The following is a 25000-nucleotide window of genomic DNA, read 5'->3' on the forward strand; positions in this document are numbered from 1 at the left end:
AAATTTTAAGTTAAATTTTAATTAGTTCCTTTTTAAGTCAAATTTTAAGTCTTCTTTTAGTTTTTTAAGTCTCAAATTTTAAGTCAAATTTTAATTAGTTCATTTTTAAGTGATATTTTTGTGAATTTTTACATAAAAAAAACTAAAAAATAAAAAAAAAACGGCCGGGCGGCGCCCCCGGCCCCCTTCTCTCTCTCTCTGATCTCCTCTCTCTCTCACCGCGGGTCGCCCCCGGCCCCCTTCTCTCTGGCCGGTGGCTCCGGATCGACGGCGGCGGCGGCGGCTGTCGGGCACGGCGACGGCGACGGCGCGCGGCGACGTTTCGAGGGCGGCGGCGCGCGGCGGTTTGTTTAACGCGCGCGCGGCGGCCGGTTTTGCGCACGGCGGAGACGACAAGGGCGCGGCGACGTACTGCGTGGGCGACGACGAGGGCGCGACGACGTCCGACGAGGGCGACGACGAGGGCGCAGCGACGAGGGCGCGGCGACGAGGGCGACGACGGCGATGGCGCGCGCGCGGCTGCAGAAGACGTTTCGGCGGAGAAGACGAGTGGCGCGGCCGTTCGCGCGCTGGAGAATTTATAGGGACAACCCTTTAGTCGCGGTTGGGGTCGCCAACCGCGACTAAAGGGTTTTTCGCCGGGTTTTTAATTTCCCGCGCGCAAGGACCTTTAGTCGCGGGTGGCCCGGCCACCCGCGACTAAAGGTCTTTTTTGAAAATACTTTTCTTTTTTGAAAATCATATAATACATATAATATATCAAAAAATTCAGAAAAATAAAACTAATTCAATTCAAAAGTTCGTTGGCCCCCTCTTCCCGCCTCTTTCCGCCGACCCCCTCTTCCCTCCTCGTCTTCCCGCCATTTCTTCCCTGTCTTCCCGCCTCTTTCTTCCCGCCAATTGTTTCCCGCCAATTTCTTCCGGCCTCTTTCTTCCCGCCAATTTTTTCCCGCCAATTTCTTCCCGCCACTTTCTCCCCGCCTCTTTCTTCCCGCCTCCTGTCTTCCCGCTCCCATTTTTCCCGCCATTTGTCACTACATATAGGTAGCCCGCCTTGGCCAGCATCACATCTCTACAATCTCTCATCACTCTCTCATGGCTTCCACCGCACCCACTCTAACCTACCAGCAGGTGGAGGAGCTTTGCGCCTCGAACTACCCTTGCCCTCCGGGCTACCGCGTCCCTGCCGGCTGGAGCCTAGCGCCGGCGGCGTGCCGGTCCCTCCCGTCCCTCGTGGTACCGCGCGCCGGCGGCCATCACGAACCACTACTACCTCGACCTCACGCCGGAGCAGCGGATGAATCCCCGTTGGCATCCCGATAACCAGCATACTTGGGACGCCTTCTTCATCAATCGGCGTGAGAGGGCGCTCGCCAGGTATGAGGAGGACGGTCTGCCTCCTGGAAACTTCCACGAGGCCGGCCGTCGGCTATGGTGGTACGGCCGGACTCTGCAGAGCGTCATGGACTACATCACGGCCGGCGATATCCCCGCCCGCGCTACCCTCGATTCGAGCCACGAGCGCCGCCCGACGACAGCCGACGACAAGAATGATTTACGACGCCGGCAACTTAGAAGGCGACGACTACCAGTACAACGGCAGCGGCTATGAAGACTACGAGTATGCATATTATACGCCTAGGCAGGAGTATGACTAAATCACTCCAAATTTCATGTATGCAGGAGTATGACTTAGTCACTCCAAATTTCCTGTATGAAGGAGTATGACTTAGTCACTCCAAATTTCATGTATGCATGCAGTGAGTATGACTTAGTCACTCCAAATTTCATGTATCATCAAGTGCTATCTCGAGTCAATTGAATCATTCGAAAATGGACACCAAACACATCACGGGTAATATAATTCACATGATTCATTCAACAAAGTTTGGTACAATAAATTATTACACATCATTTCTTCCCTTGTGTCCCTGCTTGCTTACGATTGTGCCGTATCCATGGAGCATCCTCATCATTTAACTTAATGCTTGGGTCGGTGTTCACTTTGAAGGGCGGAATTTCAGCAAACATATTATAATCTTCTGACATGTCTGTCTTGTCCTCCACTCCCACGATGTTTCTTTTCTGAAAGAACAATGTGGCGCTTTGGATCATCGCATGATGTACTGATCGTTTTCTTATCTTTCCGTTTCCTCGGTTTGCTACTCATGTCCTTCACATAGAAAACCTGAGCGACATCTTTCGCTAGGACGAATGGTTCGTCAAGATAACCAAGATTGTTGAAATCCACCATTGTCATTCCGTATTGCTGGTCCACCTTTACCCCACCTCCAGTTAGCTTGAACCATTTGCAGGAACAAAGGGACCCTAAAGGAGGGTCCATAGTCACGTTCCCATATCTCCTCTATGTAACCATAATATGTGACCTTTTGCCCATTCTCGGTTGCTGCATCAAAGCGGACACCACCGTTTTGGTTGGTGCTCTTTTTATCTTGGGCGATCGTGTAAAATGTATTCCCATTTATCTCGTACCCTTGGAAAGTCGTTATAGTCGAAGATGGTGTCTTGGCCAACATGTACAGCTGATCTACAACCTTATTGTCACTCATTAAATGTTTTCTCAACCAACTGCCGAAAGTCTCCATGTGGGCCTTCCTAATCCAGGATTCAGGCTTCCTGTGGTTGTCCGAGCGTAAAATATTCTTGTGTTTCTCAAAGTACGGAGCCACCAAGCTGGAATTGGTCAGAATCGTGTGGTGTGCTTGATCGTGAGAATGGCCGTCCATACATATCATTGATTTCCTTCCGATCGTGCCTTTTCCACTTAGTCTCCCCTCGTGCCGCGATCGAGGAAGACCAATCGGCTTAAGGTCAGGAACAAAGTCAACACAAAACTCAATTACCTCCTCATTTCCATAGCCCTTGGCGATGCTTCCTTCTGGCCTAGCACGGTTACGAACATATTTCTTTAATACTCCCATGAACCTCTCGAAGGGGAACATATTGTGTAGAAATACAGGACCGAGAATGGAAATCTCATCGACTAGGTGAACCAGGAGGTGCGTCATAATATTGAAGAAGGATGGCGGGAACACCAACTCGAAACTGACAAGACATTGGATCACATCGTTCTGTAACCGTGGTAGAACTTCTGGATTGATTACCTTCTGAGAGATTGCATTGAGGAATGCACATAGCTTCACAATGGCTACTCGAACATTTTCCGGCAGGAGCCCCCTCAAAGCAATCGGAAGCAATTGCGTCATAATCACGTGGCAGTCGTGAGACTTCAGGTTTTGGAACTTTTTCTCCGCCATGTTGATTATTCCCTTTATATTGGACGAGAATCCTGACGGGACCTTCATACTGCTCAGGCATTCAAAAAAGATGACCTTCTCTTCTTTGGTCAGAGCGTAGCTGGCACGACCTTGAAACCGTTCCGGATGCCGGTCATCAGGGTCTTTCAAACTTTGCTGGTCCCGCCGTGCTTCCTTTGTATCATTTGACTTCCCATACACGCCCAAGAAGCTTAGGATGTTCACGCAAATATTCTTCGTAACGTGCATCACGTCGATTGCAGAGCGGACTTCTAGGACTTTCCAATATTCTAGCTCCCAGAATATAGATTTCTTCTTCCACATGGCTACGTGCCCGTCAGCTCCCTTCGGAACTGATTGTCCGCCAGGACCCTTTCCAAAGATGACTCTCAAATCCTTGACCATATCAAATACCTCAGCACCAGTGTGTTCCGCAGGCTTCGGTCGGTGATCTGCCTTGCCGTTGTAATGCTTGCCTTTCTTTCATCGGATGACCTTTCTAAGAAATCGACGATGCCCACGGTACACGTTCTTCTTACAATTTGGCAAATGTACACTTTCAGGCTCATGTAAGCAGTGCGTGCATGCATTGTATCCCTTATTTGACAGTCCCGAAAGGTTACTAAGAGCAGGCCAATCGTTGATGGTTACGAAAAGCAACGCTCGTAGGTCAAATTCCTCTTCTTTGTGCTCATCCCACACACGGACACCAGGTCTGCCCCACAGCTGTAAAAGTTCATCAACTAATGGCCTTAGGTACACATCGATGTCGTTGCCGGGTTGCTTCGGACCTTGGATGAGCACTGGCATCATAATGAACTTCCGCTTCATGCACAACCAAGGAGGAAGGTTGTAGATGCATAGAGTCACGGGCCAGGTGCTATGGCTGGAGCTCTGCTCGCCAAAAGGATTCATGCCATCCGTACTTAGACCAAATCTTATGTTCCTTGCGTCAGCTGCAAAATCTTTGAACTCTCTGTCGATCTTTCTCCATTGTGTTCCATCTGCGGGGTGTCTCAACTCCCCGTCCGACTTACAGTCCTCTTTGTGCCATCGCAACAACTTGGCATGCTCTTTGTTCCTGAACAGACGTTTCAACCGTGGTATTATAGGAGCATACCACATCACCTTGGCGGGAACCCTCTTCACGGGTTTCGGCCTCAACATCGTCACCAGGGTCATCGCCTCGATCTTATAACGCAATGCGGTGCATACTGGGCATTCATTCAAATTCTCGTATTCACCGCGTAGAGGATGCAATCGTTGATGCATGCATGTATCTTCGTAACCTCTAAACCTAGAGGGCAGACAACCTTCTTTGCTTCGTACGTAGTGGCGGGCAACTCGTTATTCTTTGGAAACATATTCTTCAACATTTTCAGCAAGTTTTCAAATGCCGAGTCAGCTACACCTGCCTGTGCCTTCCATCTCAAGAAATCCAAGTGTGCAGCCCAGCTTTTTCAGACCATCATCGCATCCGGAGTACAGCGCCTTCTGTGATCCTCTAACATGCGATCCAAATTCTCCTCTCTTTTTCAGTTTCGAGCGTCTCTCGTGCATCAGCAATGGTCCGACCAAGATCATCAACGGGATCATCACGTGCCTCTTCTTCACCTTCCCCTTCACCTTCCCCTTCACCTTCAGCATCCTCCATGAAAGTATCACCGAAATGAGCAAGATAGCTTTCATCGATGAAATCATCCCCTTCTTCATCTTCTTCCATTATAACCCCTCTTTCTCCATGCTTGGTCCAACAATTATAGCTTGGCATGAAACCGTGCCGAAGCAGGTGCATGTGAACATCTCTTGAGGAAGAGTAACCCTTCTGATTCTTACATTCAACACATGGACAGATAACAAAACCCCCCTGCTTGTTCGCATTAGCCACTACGAGGAAATCTTTCAAACCCGCACTGAACTCGCCGGAGAGTCGGTTACCGTACATCCATTGTCGATTCATATGCATTATTATAATATAAAATATATAATTAACCATCATGCATTTGTTAAACTAACTAGCTACAAACAATATAAATTAAACAATGAACTACACACACATGCACATTTTATCAACGACACATCAAAGGTTCAAGTTGCTAACCGCGATCGAGGAGGAAAAAATAAATGAGAAAGCTCAAGTGTGGCTCCAACACTTCATATCATGTTTGTTTCATGCTCTTGGGGCATTTCATCAAACACCTTATGTGCATAAGAGGAACCAAAAGCAAACCTAACACCCACTTGTGAAGCTTGTGAAGAGAATGGCACCAAATGGCTAAGTGTTGGCTGCTGGATGGGTATATATAGGGGAGGGGCTTTAGTCCCGGTTGGCCTGGCCAACCGCGACTAAAGGCCTTCGGGCACCTTTAGTCGCGGTTGGCATGGCCAACCGCGACTAAAGACCCCCCACGTGCACCGGCTAGCCACCGAGCGCCCTGGGCCCAGGCCTTTGGTCGCGGTTCTCCTCCCGAACCGCGACTAAAGGTACCATTAGTCGCGGTTCCTGCAGCATCGCGACTTATGGGGCTCACCCGAAGCCTGTTTTTCCACCAGTGGCAACTGGCTTCACGTATAGAGTGTTCTCCATTATCCATGTTGCTTGGGTGAAGTTCTTTCATAACATTATTTCAATTTTTGTTACAATTTTGATCGCATTCCAAACGATATTGACCCCAAACCGGAAGGTACCTTGGTCTAGAAGAGTCTTTTTTTCTTTTGTTTGCGTAGGATCGAGAGACCTAGCCTCGAGCGTCCGACTCGAGCCAAACTCACGCGGTTACCAGCCCTATATATAAACAAGATCCGATGCACCAAACCAAAACCAAAAAGCCCAAAGCATCAGACGCAAGAACTAAAGGAAACGCACGCCGTAGCCGCACGTACCGAACCCACCTCGATCGATCGCCGCAGCTTCCAGCCACCACCGCCAGCTCCCCAGGCAAGCGCGCACGCGAAAGCAGCAAAGTACCCCGGCACAGAGCTCATGCACGTCTTCAATTGCTTCGAGTCTGACGTGCTGCGCATGGCTTTCGAGGAGTACAACGAGAACGGAGACGGGATGATCACCGCGGAGGAGCTGTGCAGAGCGCTGCGACGAGTGCTCCCCGACGAGGATCTGACGGTCGAGAAGTGCGGCGAGAGGATAGCCGGACTGGACAAGGATGGTGACGGCGTAATATCCTTCGACGAGTTCAAGGCCATGATGGCGACCAAGAGTTCGCAATCGACCCGTTCTTAGTCCCTGTCGCTTCTTCTGAATCGTTTGTCGATGCGCGTACGAAACAACTGCAGTTACTCACAAGTTTAAGGGGTGGAAATTTTCGGGTTACAGTTCTAATGAGATAATTAGTTTTTAGGTTTTAGTAGTACTTGGAATTGGGGTTTTGACGAGTCTTTTTGAAAAATCCATAAACGATGATATGGTGCGGGGAACTTTTGCAAAATAGTTGGATGCGATTTCCTCTATGCAACTGGCTTCACGTATAGAGTGTTCTCCATTATCCATGTTGCTTGCGTGAAGTTCTTTCATAACATTATTTCAATTTTTGTTACAATTTTGATCGCATTCCAAACGATATTGACCCCAAACCGGAAGGTACCTTGGTCTAGAGGAGTCTTTTTTTTCTTTTGTTTGCGTAGGATCGAGAGACCTAGCCTCGAGCGTCCGACTCGAGCCAAACTCACGCGGTTACCAGCCCTATATATAAACAAGATCCGATGCACCAAACCAAAACCAAAAAGCCCAAAGCATCAGAGGCAAGAACTAAAGGAAACGCACGCCGTAGCCGCACGTACGGAACCCACCTCGATCGATCGCCGTAGCTCCCAACCACCGCCGCCAGCTCCTCAAGCTAGCGCGCATGTGAAAGCAGCGAAGGACTCCGACACAAAGTTCATGCGCGTCTTGAAGAGCTTTGACACCGACACTGACGGCCGCATCTCGGCCTCCGAGATTTAGAAGCTGCGCAGGTGCACGACCGCGGAGGCGAAGGAGATGGTCGCCGCGGTGGACACCAACGGGGACAGGTTCATCAGCATCGACGAGTTTGGGGCGCTGCTGGACGACGGGAAGTCTGACACGCTGCGCATGGCTTTCGAGGAGTACGACGAGAATGGGGACGGGATGATCACCGCAGAGGAGCTGTGCATAGGGCTGCGACGAGTGCTCCCAGACGCGGATCTGACGGTCAAGAAGTGCGCCGAGATGATAGCTGATACATCTCCAACGTATCTATAATTTCGGATGTTCCATGCTAGTTTTATGACAATACCTACATGTTTTGCTCACACTTTATAATGATTTTATGCATTTTCCGGCACTAACCTATTAACAAGATGCCGAAGTGCCAGTTCCTGTTTTCTGCTGTTTTTGGTTCCAGAAAGGCTGTTCGGGAAATATTCTCGGAATTGGACGAAACAAAGACCAAATATCTTATTTTCCCCGGAAAGTTCCAGAACACCGAAGGAGAGTCGGAGGCGGGCACCAGGGGGCCCACACCATATGGCGGCGCGGGTGGCCCCCTGGCCGCGCCAGCCTATGGGGAGGGGGCCCCGTGGCCCCTCCGACTCCGCCTCTTCGCCTATAAAGTCCCTCGCGACCTAAAAACCCGATACCAATTGACGAAACTCCAGAAAGACTCCAGGGGTGCCGCCGCCATCGCGAAACTCCATTTCGGGGGACAGAATCTCTGCTCCGGCACGCCGCCGGGACGGGGAAGTGCCCCCGGAAGCCATCTCCATTGACGCCACCGCCTCCATCATGCTCCGTGAGTAGTTCCCCCATGGACTACGGGTTCTAGCTGTAGCTAGTTGGTACTCTCTCTCCCATGTACTTCAATACAATGATCTCATGAGCTGCCTTACATGATTGAGATTCATCTGATGTAATCGGTGTTGTGTTTATTGGGATCCGATGGATTGTTACATTATGATCAGTGTATCTATATAAGTTTGTGAAGTTATTGTTGCTGCAATCTTGTTGTGTTTAATGCTTGTCACTAGTGCACGAGTGGCATGATCTTAGATTTGAGCTCTATAATTATTGCTTAGATTGTATCTACAAGTTGTTTGCACATGTCTATGTCCGGAACCCGAGGCCCCGTGAGTGACAAAGAATCGGGATAACTGGAGGGGAAGGCGTAGGTATGAGGATCACATGTTTTCACCAAGTGTTAATGCTTTGCTCCGGTGCTCTATTAAAAGGAGTACCTTAATTACCAGTAGATTCCCTAGATGACATAGGCATCCCCAATGGGCCTGCCGAAGATAGTACCCGGGGTTTACTGAAGGCCCACGACTCGAAGAATAAGAAGAGTCGGAAGCCCAAGTTGTTATTAAGGAAAGCTAGAGTTGTATTAGGAGATGATGTTTGTAATCTTACGGGATGAGTTAGAAACCTTCCCGGACTCTGTAACTTGTACAAAACGAATCCCTCGGCTCCACCTCCTATATAAGGGGGAGTCGAGGGACAAAGAAAGCATCGAATCTACTGTCAACACAACCCTAGTTTTATATTCGTCGAGTACTTTTCGGCTGAAACCTTCGAGATCTACTTGCCCTCTACATCTAACTAAACCGTAGTCTACAATCCGTAGGCATTGACAAGTTAATACCTTGTCAATTGGCGCCGTCTGTGGGATCTAGAGGCAGCAAGGAGCTGATCTCGATGGCACGTTCAAGATCGTCGACTTCATCGGTGGCAAGCAACATCATGGATAGAGGTAAACAGATCGAAACTGGTCTAGTTGATTTTATACCTCACCCGCCCTCCCGTTTGGATGCATATGCGTATCTGGAGGAGCCCATGAAGATGACGTTTGGAAAGTTCCACTTCCGCGTCGAGAAAGAAGGAGCGTATCGTCTCGAAGTTCCGATCTCGTCGGGATTATCGGCGGTTGATCCTGACTTCTCAAACTCAGTATCATCCATCGAGTCAAGCGACGAGGAGATTTCGTCGCCACGCTTCATCGGCAGCAGGGCAAGCGAAAAACTCGCCAAGATCTTCAGCGACATGTCCTTCGAGTCATCTGCGGACTCCTATATAAGCGATGATTCGAGCGACACCGACAACTTCAACTTCATCGACAAATCCATCTCTATTGGGAAGGTCTTCACCAATCTCTATGATGGTGTCACCAAACCAAGCAAAGTGAAAACTCCAAAATATCACCAAGTTTATGCCATTGGAGAAGCAAGTCGCGATCAAGAGGAAACATCAGAGGCTTTTGACGATTTGGGAAATCCCTATGTCGATCCCTCAGATCTAAGGAGAGGTTTGGGCACTAAATATGTCGGGCCCACACCACGTGTCAGAGTTCAACTTCCACAAGCAGCATGGGATAGAGCTGCGAAAGCTTTGGATGGCTCTGAACCAATGGAGACAACTGCCACGGTAGAAGAACTTCAAGCATATCAATATAGGCTCGCCAGAGAAAGAAGGGAATTGGAAAAACAGACAGCTGCTCTTAATAGAAGAAAGGAGGCAGCTTCCGCGTCAAGCAGGCGAAGAGCGGAGTTAAGTCGACAGTCAGGAACTTCGGGAGATAGTCACAGAGAAGCTCGGAGGAGAGCAAGATCTCGGCTGCAAAATATACCGGAGGCTGAAAGAGAAACTTTAATCCAAAACCTCGACATGTCCTTTATGTCAATCGACACGAGGGGGAATATTATCCCAAAAACACCAGAAGCAGGGTACATGGCGACACAAGCTTACATCCTGGCATCCAGACCACCTCCCGGAGATCCAAGAGAAGCGTTGTATAACATGGCCATGGCAGGATGTGGCGCCATGGGAGCAGCGTTTGCAGCTACACCTCCCGAAGGAACTGCAAGGCAAAATAGTCCGAGACCTACCGCAGCAGTACAAGATCCACCAAGAGCAAGTGGAACCAGAGATACAACGACTCAGGCCAGAGTGGATAGAGCACGACAAGAAAGAAGGGAACGTCGGCATTCACCAGAACTTGCTGAAGAAGATATGTGTGGACTCCCGTGTTTCACACGACGGGTCCGAAAAACTCGAGTTCCATCAGGATTCAAGCTACCCGATAGTTTCAAGAAATTCGATGGCCTGCAAGATCCCGAGGATTGGCTAGTCGATTACCTTGAGACAGTGAAATTGATAGGCGGAACAAGAGCAACAGCCATGCAGAGCATTCAAATACATCTGAGCGGAGCCGCCAGATCGTGGATAAAGAAGCTACCCCCAGGCTCCATCGACAGCTGGGAAAGTTTTGAGGATGTGTTCATCAAGAATTTCCGGTCAACCTGCAAGAAACCTGCGACACTAGAGGAGCTGAGGTCATGTCGATAAAAGCATGATGAATCAATGAGAAAATACATCCAAAGGTGGAACATCATCAAACACTCGGCAGAAAATATATCCGACGAGAGAGCGATAGATGCATTTGTAGCAGGAGTTCGACGAGGAGATTTCGTGGAGGACTTGGGAAGGACAAACCCAAGGACAGTATTAGCATTAATGGAAATAGCAAACAGATGGGCAGATGGTGAAGATTCAGTACATAACAAACGACATAGGTCCCCAGAGGAGGACCGCAGTCGAAATTTTCAAAATAGACGCCGATTTCCTCGACAATTCTCAAGTTACGATGCACCCGGCCAAATATCGGCTGGTTTTCGAGGAAACAATGGAGGAAACAATAGAGATGATTACCAAAGAAGTAATGCTCAGCAAGGCGACAATAGAGATAACAGGCAAAATAGCGGATCAAGGTTCCAGAGATCTTTCGTAACTCCCGAAGATATGATGAACGGGCCATGCCAGATGCATTTTTATCTCGACATCAATGGGAAAAGGCAATCAGGACATCTGCAGAAAGACTGCCGCAATTTCCAAGCAATGCTGCGGGTCGCAGGGATGGCTAATGCTCACGCAGCAAATAGAAACCCCCAAGGGCCCAGGAGCGAGATCCACTTGCCACCCCCTCCCGCGATCACGGATGAAAATCGATATCAGCTCAGAATAGCGGCAGCACCACAACCACCTCCATATGTTGATCCGAACAATAATGGTGCGGTCTCGATGATTCAAAAAGCTAGGCCATCTAATAGGGCTCAGAAGGTAATCTCGCGGCAAGTGTTTATGGCAGAAAAGATGCCTCCACCAAGGGTTGAGTACCTAAATTGGTCAGGGCAAGACATTGGCTTCACAATAGCGGATCACCCGCAGCAAGTTCCTCGACCAGGGCAATCAGCACTTATCTTACCAGCAGTAATTGTAGGATTCGACGTCTCTCGAGTATTTATAGATGGAGGCAGCAGCCTAAACCTCATGTATGCAGATACGCTAAGGAAGATGAACATCTCCTTAGCAAATTTGAAACCAACCGACACACGTTTCCACGGCATCACACCAGAGAAGCCAAGTTACCCATTGGGGAGGATCAATCTCGACGTTCAGTTTGGGACCCGAGAAAATTACAGGATAGAAAGGTTGGAATTCGAAGTTGTCAATTTCCCGTCGCAGTATCACGCTTTGTTGGGACGACCAACGTATGCCAGGTTTATGGCGGTGCCACACTACACATACCTGCTTTGGAGGTTGCCTGGGCCCAAGGGGCCAATCACAGTCAAAGGAAGCTTCGCGTTAGCCGATAAATGTGACAAGGATTTTCATCGAATATCAGAAACTTTCGGGATGCAATCGGAGTATGCAGCGTCAAGGCTCATGACTGATTATGATGTGCTGCCAGATGTAGGGAGACCCAACAAGGAGTCAACTTTCAATACCGCAAAAGATTCTAAGGAAGTGCAGATCCACCCGACAGATCCGAAGAAAATGACGTCCATCGCAACAAACATGGACCTCGCATAGGAAAGCGCGCTCGTCGAGTTCCTCCGTGAGCACTGGAAAATCTTCGCATGGTGTCCAGCTGACATGCCAGGAGTACCTAGGGAACTTGCCGAGCACCACCTAAACTTGGATCCAATAGCGAGACCAATCAAACAACCTTTGCGGCATTTTTCGGAACCAAACCGCAAAGCCATGCTGTCAGAAATTGATCGACTCAGAGAAGCTGGTTTCATTAAAGAGATATCTACAGAGGCCACCTGGGTAGCTAACCCAGTGATGGTGCCGAAGAAACATACGAAAGTCCTTCGCATGTGTGTCGACTTTACGTGCCTCAATAAACATTGTCCAAAGGATCACTTTACCCTCCCAAGGATCGATCAAATTATCGACTCCACGGCAGGATGTGAACGTCTTTCCTTTTTGGACGCATATTCTGGTTACAACCAGATCAGATTAAAAGAAGATGACGAAGCCAAGACAGCGTTCATTACACCGTATGGCGTATTTTGTTACAGGACAATGCCTTTCGGGTTGAAAAACGCGGGAGCGACATATCAACGGATGATGCAGAAGTGCTTAGCAACACCGATTGGGAAAAATGTACAAGTGTACATCGATGACGTCGTCATCACATCAAAAAAGGGGGCAACATTAATCGAGGACTTGAAGGAAACCTTCGACAACCTCGACAAATTTTGTCTCAAGTTGAATCCGACGAAGTGTTCTTTCGGCGTCCCTGCAGGAGAACTTCTCGGGTTCCTAGTATCAGCAAGAGGGATCGAAGCTAATCCCGAAAAAATCCAAGCTATCGTAACAATGAGGAAGCCAACAATGAGTCGCAGCTTTAAGCAGATTCATCGCCAGGCTGGGAGAAAAGGCGCTACCGTTCTACGCTTTAATCAAACAAGGAGAGAAGTTCCAGTGGAACGAAGAAGCAGATAGGGCCTTCGAGGATCTCAAACGGAAAATTTCGACACCACCAATCTTAGTGGCGCCAAAAGAGAAGGTACCACTCCTGTTATACATTGCGGCTACACCTCAGGTGGTCAGCACGGCACTAGTTGTCGAAAGAGAAGAAGAAGGAAAACTTCATGGAGTGCAAAGACCGGTATACTTCATCAGCGAAGTTTTATCGCCTTCAAAACAGCGGTACCCGCAGTACCAGAAGCTAGCATACGGAGTGTTTACAACCGCAAGAAAATTGCGGCACTATTTCTCGGCGCATCCGATAATAGTGGTCAATGAGGCACCTTTATCCAATATACTCAACAATCCAGAAGCTACAGGACGTGTCTCCCTTTGGGGAATAGAACTTTCTCCTCGGGACATCACATATGAAAAAAGAAAGGCAATAAAGTCGAAAATTTTACCAGACTTCATCGCAGAGTGGATGGAGTTGCAAAACACAGGACCTCCGGATTTATCGAGAACCTGGACTATAAACTTCGACGGGTCCAAAAGGTTAGAAGGAGCTGGAGCAGGGGTGATACTCATATCACCTGAAGGCGACAAATTGAAATATGTCTTGCGGATGACGTTCCCAAACGCATCTAATAATGAGGCAGAATATGAAGCCCTTATACATGGGATGAAGATGGCGAAAGCCTACGGCGCAACTCGATTAAAATATTTGGCGACTCACAATTGGTGGCTCAGCAAGTCATGAACCAATGCGATGCAGTCAATGATAGCATGGTGGCGTACAAAGAGATGTATAATGAGCTGGAGAAGCTGTTTGATGGATGCAAAGTAAACCACATCAGTAGGTTGAGCAATGATGAAGCCGACGTTCTTGCAAACATCGGGTCACAGTGCCTCGCAATCCCGCCAGGCGTATTCTGGGAGGAGATAACAGAGAGATCCATAAAGCCGAAGAAATCAACAAAGAAGGAGAAGAACGAGAAACCCTCGGGGGCTGCGAAAGAAGCATTGGAAGAAGAAGAAGAAGAGGATCTAGTACCGATGGTGCAAATCCCATGGATGCAGGCGTACATATCATATATCCTAAGAAAAACAATACCCGACGATCCAGTTGAAGCAAGGCGAGTTATCAGACGATCCAAAGCTTTCACAGTGGTTAAAGGGGAGTTGTACAAACGAAGTATTTCGGGTGTGTTACAAAGGTGCGTCACACCCGAAGAAGGAAGGATAATCCTAAAGGACGTACACGAAGGAGTGTGTGGCCATCACGCAAGTAGTCAAGCTATCACGGCCAAGGTTTTTCGAGCTGGATTTTACTGGTTGACAGCAATTGAAGACGCGAAGGAAATAGTGCGAACTTGCGACGCGTGCCAAAGATTTGCCGCAAAACCCCACTCTCCGGCGGCGGAATTGATGCCCATACCCTTATCTTGGCCCTTTGCTCAGTGGGGTCTCGACATGGTGGGAAAGTTACACAAAGCCTCGCCAGGAGGATACGAGTATATGCTCGTCGCGGTCGACAAATTTACCAAGTGGATAGAAGCAAAGCCGATAAATTCACCGGATGCAGCGTCAGCAATAAAATTTGTGAAGAGCATCGTTTTTCGGTTTGGAGTACCTCATAGCATCATCACGGACAACGGCAGTAACTTCACATCCAAGGAATTCAAAGCGTACTGTGCAGAGGTAGGCATCAAATTGCACTTCGCGTCAGTTGCACATCCTCAAACCAATGGTCAAGTCGAGAAAGCCAACGGTATCATCTGCAATGGCATCAAGAAGCCTTTGTTAGGGCCACTGGAAAAAGCTCGACACACTTGGCCACAAGAGCTGCCGAGCGTGTTATGGAGCATCCGAACAACGCCAAATACAGCGACACAGGAGACTCCGTTTTTCCTGGTCCATGGGGCAGAGGCAGTGCTGCCGATAGAAATAGAGCACGACTTTCCAAGAGTCACGGAATACAATGAAGAAACTTCCAGAAGATCATTGGAAGATGACGTTGACGCACTCGACGAAGCTCGAGACGAAGTACTGTCAAGGGTCACTAAATATCAGCAAGACCTCAAAAATTACCACAGTCGACGTTTGTGACCAAGGTCATTTCAAGTTGGAGACCTAGTTTTGCGACTCAATCAAGAGCGTACTGAAAAACTCGAGTCGCCATGGCTTGGCCCTTACGTCATTACAGAAGTCATCGAAGGAGGAGCGTACATGATTAAGGACAAGAAGACAGGGACTCCCGAGAAAAACCCCTGGAACGTGGCACAGTTAAGGCGTTTTTACGCTTAGTGTCAAAATATAGTCCTCCCTGTAAAAATAGAATGTACTGAAACGCCCGCGAGCTTTCAGACGCACTCTTTTCCTTTTTTGGGGCACCGAGTGGGGCCGGGAAAGGTTTTTAATGAGGCGGGCTCGCGGTGCTGCAATATAATAAAGATAGTGGAAACATATATCTTTTCCTTCGACATGCTCAAGAGTTTACGCCTTGAAGTTACAATATATATACAATATAGATGAGTTTAGCTGACAAAGTTATTTCGCCTTGGCACCAAATACCTCGCCAAATAAAGCGAAGATACAAAATAGCAATCAAAACAGAGCAAAACACTCAGGGGCTAGTACCCGAAAATATAGTCAATAAAAGATCGGTTGCCTTGGTTTAAAAACCTCGCATACACGATAAAAATACACCTCTGAAATACTCGGGGGCTGGATGAAGGAAAATAAATATATTCTTTGGCTTTACAATATAGAATATGTTTACAACGCACAAGATGCAATTCCTGAGAAAGTTCGACAAGTTACAAGGAAAAATATCAATCCCTACCCAATATACTATCTATGGACAACCCTTTGTTATTTGCAGCAGTCGTCGTATGTTCGGCATAACTTCCTTTGACAAAGAATTCAGAGTCCATCCGAAGAAGCTCGTCCATCATTTCCTCGGCTACATGAGTTACAATATCGTTGATCTTGTCAATGTTCCTCTTTCTCTTCGACTGCTTAGCCAGGCACTTGGAGACAATCATCGTCAGGTCTAATTTTCGGTAGTAGATCTGTATCATAATCATGGCGAATCTTGCTCCAGCAGACAGTTGAGCTCGCACAAAGTTATGAATACGAGGAGCATCCCGAAATTTTTCTATGAGACCAAGAAGAGTATCGGGTGCCTCGTTCCGAGGAAACATTGTCTTATACACCAGGGACAAGGTCCTAGTGCGTAAAATCAAGGAATTCGCGAACCTAACAGCGCGGTCCCGAAACCTAACAACTGTCGGCACGCTCGGAGTGGCCTAAAAGAGACCCATGGTCAAGAGAAAGATTAACGAGGAGATTGGTCCTTGTGTTCACCCTCTCGTCTTCAGCAGCAGTATCAAGGAAAGAACCTATTTGGCGATGGCATAGGAATTTCAGAGAAAAGAACAAACAAGAAGACAGAGGAATTGTTGATTTGGGAAAGCATACCTGACATATCTGTACTGGCTTCATTCATCAAATCTAGCATTAAATTTTCTCGAGCGGCTGCCTTTTCAGCCTCAGAAACGGCGGCTTCCTTAGCAGCTATGGCTTCTCGAGTTTGCTGGAGTGCAAATTCCTCTTTTTCGGATGCCTTGCGAGCTTGCTCCATCATCACAAGTGTTTGCTTCTTCGCATATTGAAGTTGTCGATCAAGTTCTTCCAATTCTTGAGCTAAATTTTTACTCAAGGAATCTTCACCAAGTTCAGTATCAACACGCACTTTCTTCGAGTGAGAAGAGGCAGGGAAACATCGGAAGGACGAGGAGTTGCAGAATAGTTGTCAAAAATCAACTGAAAATAAAGATTTTTCGACATCAATCATCCAGCAAGCATAGATTTCCATTAAATCTCAAAGTATGTACATTGCTATTACAAAAGAAAGGTCACTACTGGACTACTGAAGCAGTTGTCGCCGAAACTACTAAGTCGATAGCATCAAAAGATAGAACTAAAAAATAAGAGGACAGGATGGTCTACTTGACCTCCGGCTTGGATGCACTTGGAGCAGGTGTTGGTTTCACACCAAGGAAGGAAAGAATTGGTTTGGAGGGAGGCTTGGCAGCTTTAATCAGAGATTGCCACTTTTTCGTCTCCATCTCCCTTATGTCGCCAACTTTGGTCCAGTCGACGTTTTGTTGGCTATCCGCAATAAGCCCAATGGTGCCCTCAACGCCAATCTTCAGACCCTCTTGGCGAAGTTTAAGCCCAAGATCTTCTGGCACGTTAAACGACTTGGCAAGAGCGACGAAGGTATTGGGCTCCTCTTTCTTCGGAAAGAAATAGGGGAAAAGCTTCGACAGACCTGCTTCAGCGTCAGCAAGGCCTTCGCGTGCTTCATCCCCATGAATTTCAAGAAGAGTCAGCGCGTCGAGCAGCTCGTCGCCTACAGGACCATCCACCTCATAGTCTTGATGAGTTCTCCCTGAAGACAAAACAAAGGATAGCTCGTAAATAAAATGTTTGGAAAATGTGAAGTAACTCGAGAGAAATAGAAGGGATCAAAATACTTACTAACAAAACATTGACACTGCGATTCCAGGCGACTGAGGATCTCTGTCTCTCGAGCAGATTGCTCGGATATATTTTCACTCAAAGAAGTTTCCGCGTCATGAAGTCTCTTACGAAGATCTTCGACGGCGGCAGCATCTGTTTCAGCCTTTTTGCGAGCTTTTTCGCTCTGCTCTAACTTAGCAGCAAGAGCGTTAGCACGCTTATTGGCTTCCGCAAGTTGTCCTGACAAAATACGCGACAATTAAATGTTATGACTAAAATAGTGGAGAGAATGCAACAAAGGAGATGGATGAAGATAGTACCTTCCAGTTTCGTGCTATGATCACGATACCCGACGAATTGGGTACCAAGACGGATAAATTCCTTCATTAAAGGCTGAAAGGAGGACCAAAAGAAAAATAAGTCAATATAGCTAGTTTGGAGTCGACAGCATATCGTAAGAAACAAAGCAGAGATAAAAACACTGAAAGGCTCAGCACGTGAGCAAAAAAGAGAATATTGAAACACTTACATCATCTAATGAAGGTGTCGAAGAGTCACCAGGGAATATGATGGTTTCCTTGGATGGCTCGACCCTTGCCCTCTTTGGCGAAGAGGCACGGGGGCTCGCAGGTGGAGTCGAATGCTCGACGTTTTGTTGAGGAGGCGAAGTTTCCTCCCCATCACGCTGAGTTTCGGACACAACTAAAGTACGCGACGTACTCGTTCGAGCAGCCGCGTCAGTAGGTTGTTCCTCTTCCTCGTCATCACTACAATAAAAATGGTGGCAGTATAAGAAGCAAGATAGACAATAAACGTCAAAACAAAAAAGTAAAGAGTAAGAAGTAATTTACGAGCTGACGAGGGCATCAGTATATGGATTGAAAGCTGCCTTCTTATCTGAAGGCTCAGCTTCTTCGGCTTTGGAGGTGCCGGAATCTTTGACTTCATCCCTTTTCCTCTTCATCCTTGGAGAAGCGTGAGGAAGAGAGTGTGTCGAGGCAGTGGCCTCTGACTCAGCGGAAGCCGCGGATTTGTGGGAACCCGCGACTTCAATGGCAGGACGCGAGGTGCCTTGGTTGTCATCATCGACAACGGTACGGTCCTCAACTTCTCCACCTTCAGGAAGAGGAGGAAGAGAAACAAGGACAGGGTGGTCCTGAGAAAAAAAAGGGTGTTAACAAGATAGTAGTCGACAAATAATAAAACTCGAGGAGGCAACATAGCAAATAAAAGGGAAAAATTACCTCGGGAAGGGGATTGGCGCTACTATATGGCGCAATACGGCAAGAACTTGGAACTGAATCCTTCTTGTTGAGCGATGAGATTTTGCGGATAAGCTTTTCAAAATCCTTCAAAGGAAGATCTTTTGAGAGCCTATCGACATCTTTTTCACCAGCGTACTTCCAGAAGGGATTTTTGCGAGCTTGAAGAGGCTGCACTCTAGTCCTAAGGAAATAAGCGGTAATCTCAATACCCGAAAGTTCCTTGTCGCGGGTGTTTTGTAGCTCGTGGATGCGAGTCATCAACGCCTCTATCGCCAACTTCTCAGCATCAGTAGCTTCAGCATCCCAAGAACGGCGGCGAAGGATTTTGTCTTCTCCGTCAAAAGGGGCGATGTTTTCCTCCACTGGATTAGAGCTTTCTTCATGGATGTACAGCCACTTCTTCCGCCAACCTTGGACGGAGTCAGGAAATTTGACGTCGAAATATTCGACATCAGAACGAACACAGATAACAACGCCGCCAATGTTATAGGCGACGTTGTGAGAGCCATTACGGTGGATGCAGAAGATGCGCTTCCACAGAGCCCAATTGGGTTGGACCCCGAGGAAGCACTCACATAGTGTGATAAAAATCAAGATGTGGAGGATGGAATTGGGCGTCAGATGATGTAACTGAAGCCCATAGACAAAAAGGAGACCACGGAGAAACTCGTGGATTGGAGGAGAAAGCCCTCGGATGAGGTGGTCAACGAAACTAACCCGATAGTCGATTGGAGGTTTCGGGTAGCTCTCCTCCTTGGGGAATTGGAGCGAGTCCTCCTTCTTGTTGAATCCCATCTTCCTCAGCAAGTTGATGTCTTGGGCAGAGATCTTGGATCTCTCCCACTCGGCGTTTCCCAGATCTGTTGTCATCATCTTCGACTCCGGCGTGCTATGCCTAGTCAAACGAATGCGTGGCGGCATCAATGGACTTGGCGGCGAAGGGTGTGAGAGTGGTTGAGCGCTTGAAGCAAGGGAAGCAATGGAGGATTTGCAGAGGAGGAGTAGAGATGCGGCGCGAGTGAAAGTGCTGAAGGAGGAAGACGATGGCTTTATGTAGTGGTGCGGCGAGTCGACGCAACCGTTGGATGGAAAAATTATGATGCAGATGGCAAACATGTGGACAAGGGGTAAAAATGGATTTTTACTGAGAAGTGAACGGACAGGCGATACAGTATGAGTGCCAGAAAAAGCGGAGGACGTGTGTCCCCCACTTGCACGACGTGTCAATTGGATAGGAAAATTGGACCCACAAGGCAGAGAGAGAAGCGGTTCTCGCATATTCCCGATACAGTAATCGTGGCTATCGTAAGCAATGATGTCACCTTGACAAGAGAAATTTTCGACAAAGACGCATGACAAAAAAAATCGACAGCAAAAGATTATTGATTATTTCGGGAGCCTTTGATCAAATACAAGTTTTTGCCCAAATGCTCGGGGGCTACTTTGAAACAAATGAAAAGTTTGAGAAAGACAAAATAGATATGGTGTGAGCCTATGATCAAATACAAATTATTTGCTCATAGCCTCGGGGGCTACTCCCATCGGGAGCGCTGTTCGCGCACCCGAGAGATTCAAAAATTTCGGAAGAGAAAGAAAATATAGCGGCATAAAGTGTGGAGCCTACACCAAAGCACAACTCCTTGGCTGTAGCCTCGGGGGCTACTCCCATCGGGAACGCTGTTCGCGTGCCCGATGAAATTATAAAAAAAAAGATAGAAGAACAAGAGAGTATATTTCGAGTTAAAGTAACTCTACATATACTCCCATCAGGAAAGCAATATAAGTCATCAGTTGACTCAATAAAATGTGCCATTCCAACAGCCGAATAAGCACTCGACAATATATTCTCAGGACGCCAAAGTTGCGAACAATTTCTGAATGCCGCAAAACTTTGCGAAGGTAAGACCTCAGATCCGTTCTGAGTGGCGTGGCGCTGTCTATGACGTCGGTTTGCTACTTTTATCCGTATCAACAGATACAAAGAAAAATCCTAACGGACGCGTTAGGTACCCGATAAAATATGACTGGGACTCGACAGAATGATAAGACCTTAAGCGGCACCTGTCGAAGTTTACACAAGTATCCCGAGATCATGTCCGGGGACGTGATCTTGAAGTAGGTTTTTGCGGATTGCCACTAGAGCAGTTAACTAGTACCTGATCCGTCAGATGAACTAGCCCCAATCACCATTATCCCTGTACAATATAAAAATTCGTATGAAGAAATATAGAGAAGTTTAAAGTTGTAGAGTAAATCTAAACAGTGGAGATTTTCCCTGACTTTGCGATTCAAGCAAAATCTCGGGGGCTACTGACATAGGCATCCCCAATGGGCCTGCCGAAGATAGTACCCGGGGTTTACTGAAGGCCCACGACTCGAAGAATAAGAAGAATCGGAAGCCCAAGTTGTTATTAAGGAAAGCTAGAGTTGTATTAGGAGATGATGTTTGTAATCTTACGGGATGAGTTAGAAACCTTCCCGGACTCTGTAACTTGTACAAAACGAATCCCTCGGCTCCACCTCCTATATAAGGGGGAGTCGAGGGACAAAGAAAGCATCGAATCTACTGTCAACACAACCCTAGTTTTATATTCGTCGAGTACTTTTCGGCTGAAACCTTCGAGATCTACTTGCCCTCTACATCTAACTAAACCCTAGTCTACAATCCGTAGGCATTGACAAGTTAATACCTTGTCACTAGAGGCCCGGCTGCCACCGGCTGGTAGGACAAAAGATGTTATGCAAGTTTCTCATTGCAAGCACGTATGACTATATATGGAAACATGCCTACATAATTAATAATCTTGATGTTCTGTCTTAATGCTATTTCAATCCTATCAATTGCCCAACTGTAATTTGTTCACCCAACACTTGTTACTTGTTATTTAAGAGTTACCACTAGTGTAGATAGTTGGGAACCCCGGTCCATCTCTTATCATCATATACTCGTTGTATATGTCATTGGAAGTAGTATCAACTATTTTCTGGTGCCATTGCCTCGTGTTAACAAGTATCGCTGATGTGTTATCACATTATTGCTCTCATATTACTGCTGCTTTCACATCACCCCTGTTACTAGTGCTTTTCCAGGTGCAGCTGAATTGACAACTCAGTTGTTAAGGCCTATAAGTATTCTTTACCTCCCCTTGTGCCGAATCAATAAATTTGGGTTTTACTTGCTGATGCGTGCAGTTAACACACGTCTGTTGGGAACCCCAAGAGGAAGGTGGGATGCGTACAGTAGCAAGTTTTCCCTCAGAAAGAAACCAAGGTTTATCGAACCAGTAGGAGCCAAGAAGCACGTTGAAGGTTGATGGCGGCGGAGTGTAGTGCGGTGCAACACCAGGGATTCCGGCGCCAACGTGGAACCTGCACAACACAATCAAAGTACTTTGCCCCAACGTAACAGTGAGGTTGTCAATCTCACCGCTTCTGTCAGAACAAAGGATTAGATGTATAGTGTGGATGATGATGATTGTTTGCGAAGAACAGTCAGAACAATTGCAGTAGATTGTATTTCAGATGTAAAGAATAGGACCGGGGTCCACAGTTCACTAGTGGTGTATCTCCCATAAGATAAATAGATGTTGGGTGAACAAATTACAGTTGGGCAATTGAAAAATAAAGAAGGCATAACAATGCACATACATATATCATGATGAGTACTATGAGATTTAATCAGGGCATTACGACAAAGTACATAGACCGCTATCCATCATGCATCTATGCCTAAAAAGTCCACTTTCAGGTTATCATCCGAACCCCTTCCGGTATTAAGTTGCAAGCAACAGACAATTGCATTAAGTATGGTGCGTAATGTAATCAACACAAATATCCTTAGACAAAGCATCGATGTTTTATCCCTAGTGGCAACAACACATCCACAACCTTAGAACTTTCTCACATCGTCCTGCATTTAATGGAGGCATGAACCCACTATCGAGCATAAATACTCCATCTTGGAGTCACAAGTATCAACTTGGCCAGAGCCTCTACTAGCAACGGAGAGCATGCAAGAACATAAATAACATATATGATAGATTGATAATCAACTTGACATAGTATTCAATATTCATCGGATCCCAACAAACACAACATGTAGCATTACAAATAGATGATCTTGATCATGATAGGCAGCTCACAAGATCTAACATGATGGCACCAACAGTTCGAACAAAAGGTCTTCCCAATATAATGGGACAAGATGCATTGCATTCAATATCCAAGACAACAAAATCAACGGGGACAAGGTTATTGTTAACCATAATACGAACATTATCAATCCTCCCCAAAGGTTTCTTTGCACTAGGAGTAGATAAATTGCCAACACCAATTATTTTACCATGATAGTAGGAGGTTTAGCAACATGTGAATCATTATCATTACTAGTGGTGGTAATAGTCCAAACTTTAGCTACATTATTCTCTTTAGCAAGTTTTTCATTTTCTTCTCTTTCCCACCTAGCATGCAATTCAGCCATCAATCTTATATTCTCATTAATTCTAACTTGGATGGCATTTGCTGTAGTAACAATCTTATTTTCATTATCCTTATTAGGCATAACTTTCAATTTTAAAAGATCAACATCAGAGGCAAGTCTATCAACCCTAGAAGCAAGAATATCAATTTTATCAAGCTTTTCTTCAACAGATTTGTTAAAAGCAGTTTGTGTACTAATAAATTCTTTAAGCATGGCTTCAAGACCATGGGGTACACTCCTATTATTTTTATAAGAATTTCCATAAGAATTACCATAACCATTACTATTAGCAGAAGGATATGGCCTATAGTTGTTACCAGAATTATTCCTATAAGCATTGTTGTTGAAATTATTATTTTTAATGAAGTTCACATCAACATGTTCTTCTTGGGCAACCAATGAAGCTAAAGGAACATTATTAGGATCAGCATTAGATCTACCATTCACAAGCATAGACATAATAGCATCAATCTTATCACTCAAGGAGGAGGTTTCTTCAACAGAATTTACCTTCTTACCCTGTGGAGCTCTTTCCGTGTGCCATTCAGAGTAATTTATCATCATATCATCAAGAAGCTTTGTTGCCGCCCCCAAAGTGATGGACATAAAGGTACCTCCAGCAGCTGAATCCAATAGGTTCCGCGAAGAAAAATTCAGTCTTGCATAAAAGGTTTGGATGATCATCCAAGTAGTTAGTCCATGGGTTGGGCATTTCTTTACCAAAGATTTCATTCTCTCCCATGCTTGAGCAACATGTTCATTATCCAATTGCTTAAAATTCATTATGCTACTTCTCAAAGATATAATTTTAGCGGGAGGATAATATCAACCAATAAAAGCATCCTTACATTTAGTCCATGAATCAATACTATTTCTAGGCAGAGATAGCAACCAATCTTTAGCTCTTCCTCTTAAGGAGAAAGGAAACAATTTTAATTTTATAATATCACCATCTACATCCTTATACTTTTGCATTTCACATAGTTCAACAAAATTATTAAGATGGGCAGCAGCATCATCAGAACTAACACCAGAAAATTGCTCTCTCATAACAAGATTCAGTAAAGCAGGTTTAATTTCAAAGAATTCTGCTGTAGTAGCAGGTGGAGCAATAGGTGTGCATAAGAAATCATTATTATTTGTGCTAGTGAAATCACACAACTTAGTATTCTCAATAGTACCCATTTTAGCAATAGTAAATAAAACAAACTAAATAAATTAAATGCAAGTAACTAATTTTTTGTGTTTTTGATATGGAGAACAAGACAGTAAATAAAGTAAAGCTAGCAACTAATTTTTTTGTGTTTTGTTTTAGTGCAGCAAACAAAGTAGTAAATAAAATAAAGCAAGACAAAAACAAAGTAAAGAGATTGGATGTGGAAGACTTCCCTTGCAGCGTGTCTTGATCTCCCCGGCAACGGCGCCAGAAAATATGTTTGATGCGTGCAGTTAACACACGTCCGTTGGGAACCCCAAGAGGAAGGTGTGATGCGTACAGTAGCAAGTTTTCCCTCAGAAAGAAACCAAGGTTTATCGAACCAGTAGGAGCCAAGAAGCACGTTGAAGGTTGATGGCGGCGGAGTGTAGTGCGGCGCAACACCAGGGATTCCGGCGCCAACGTGGAACCTGCACAACACAATCAAAGTACTTTGCCCCAATGTAACAGTGAGGTTGTCAATCTCACCGGCTTGCTGTAAACAAAGGATTAGATGTATAGTGTGGATGA

The 25000-nt window shown here is 46.3% G+C and overlaps 1 pseudogene; it reads left to right on the forward strand.

Annotated features, from left to right (window-relative positions):
• The first annotated feature begins 7173 nt into the window (after positions 1-7173).
• LOC127339866 (probable calcium-binding protein CML20) overlaps positions 7174-25000 on the forward strand; it is a 32780-nt pseudogene continuing 14953 nt past the window's right edge.

The sequence above is a fragment of the Lolium perenne genome, chromosome 3 (genome assembly GCF_019359855.2).
Source record: "Lolium perenne isolate Kyuss_39 chromosome 3, Kyuss_2.0, whole genome shotgun sequence".
Classification (NCBI taxonomy): Eukaryota; Viridiplantae; Streptophyta; class Magnoliopsida; order Poales; family Poaceae; genus Lolium; species Lolium perenne.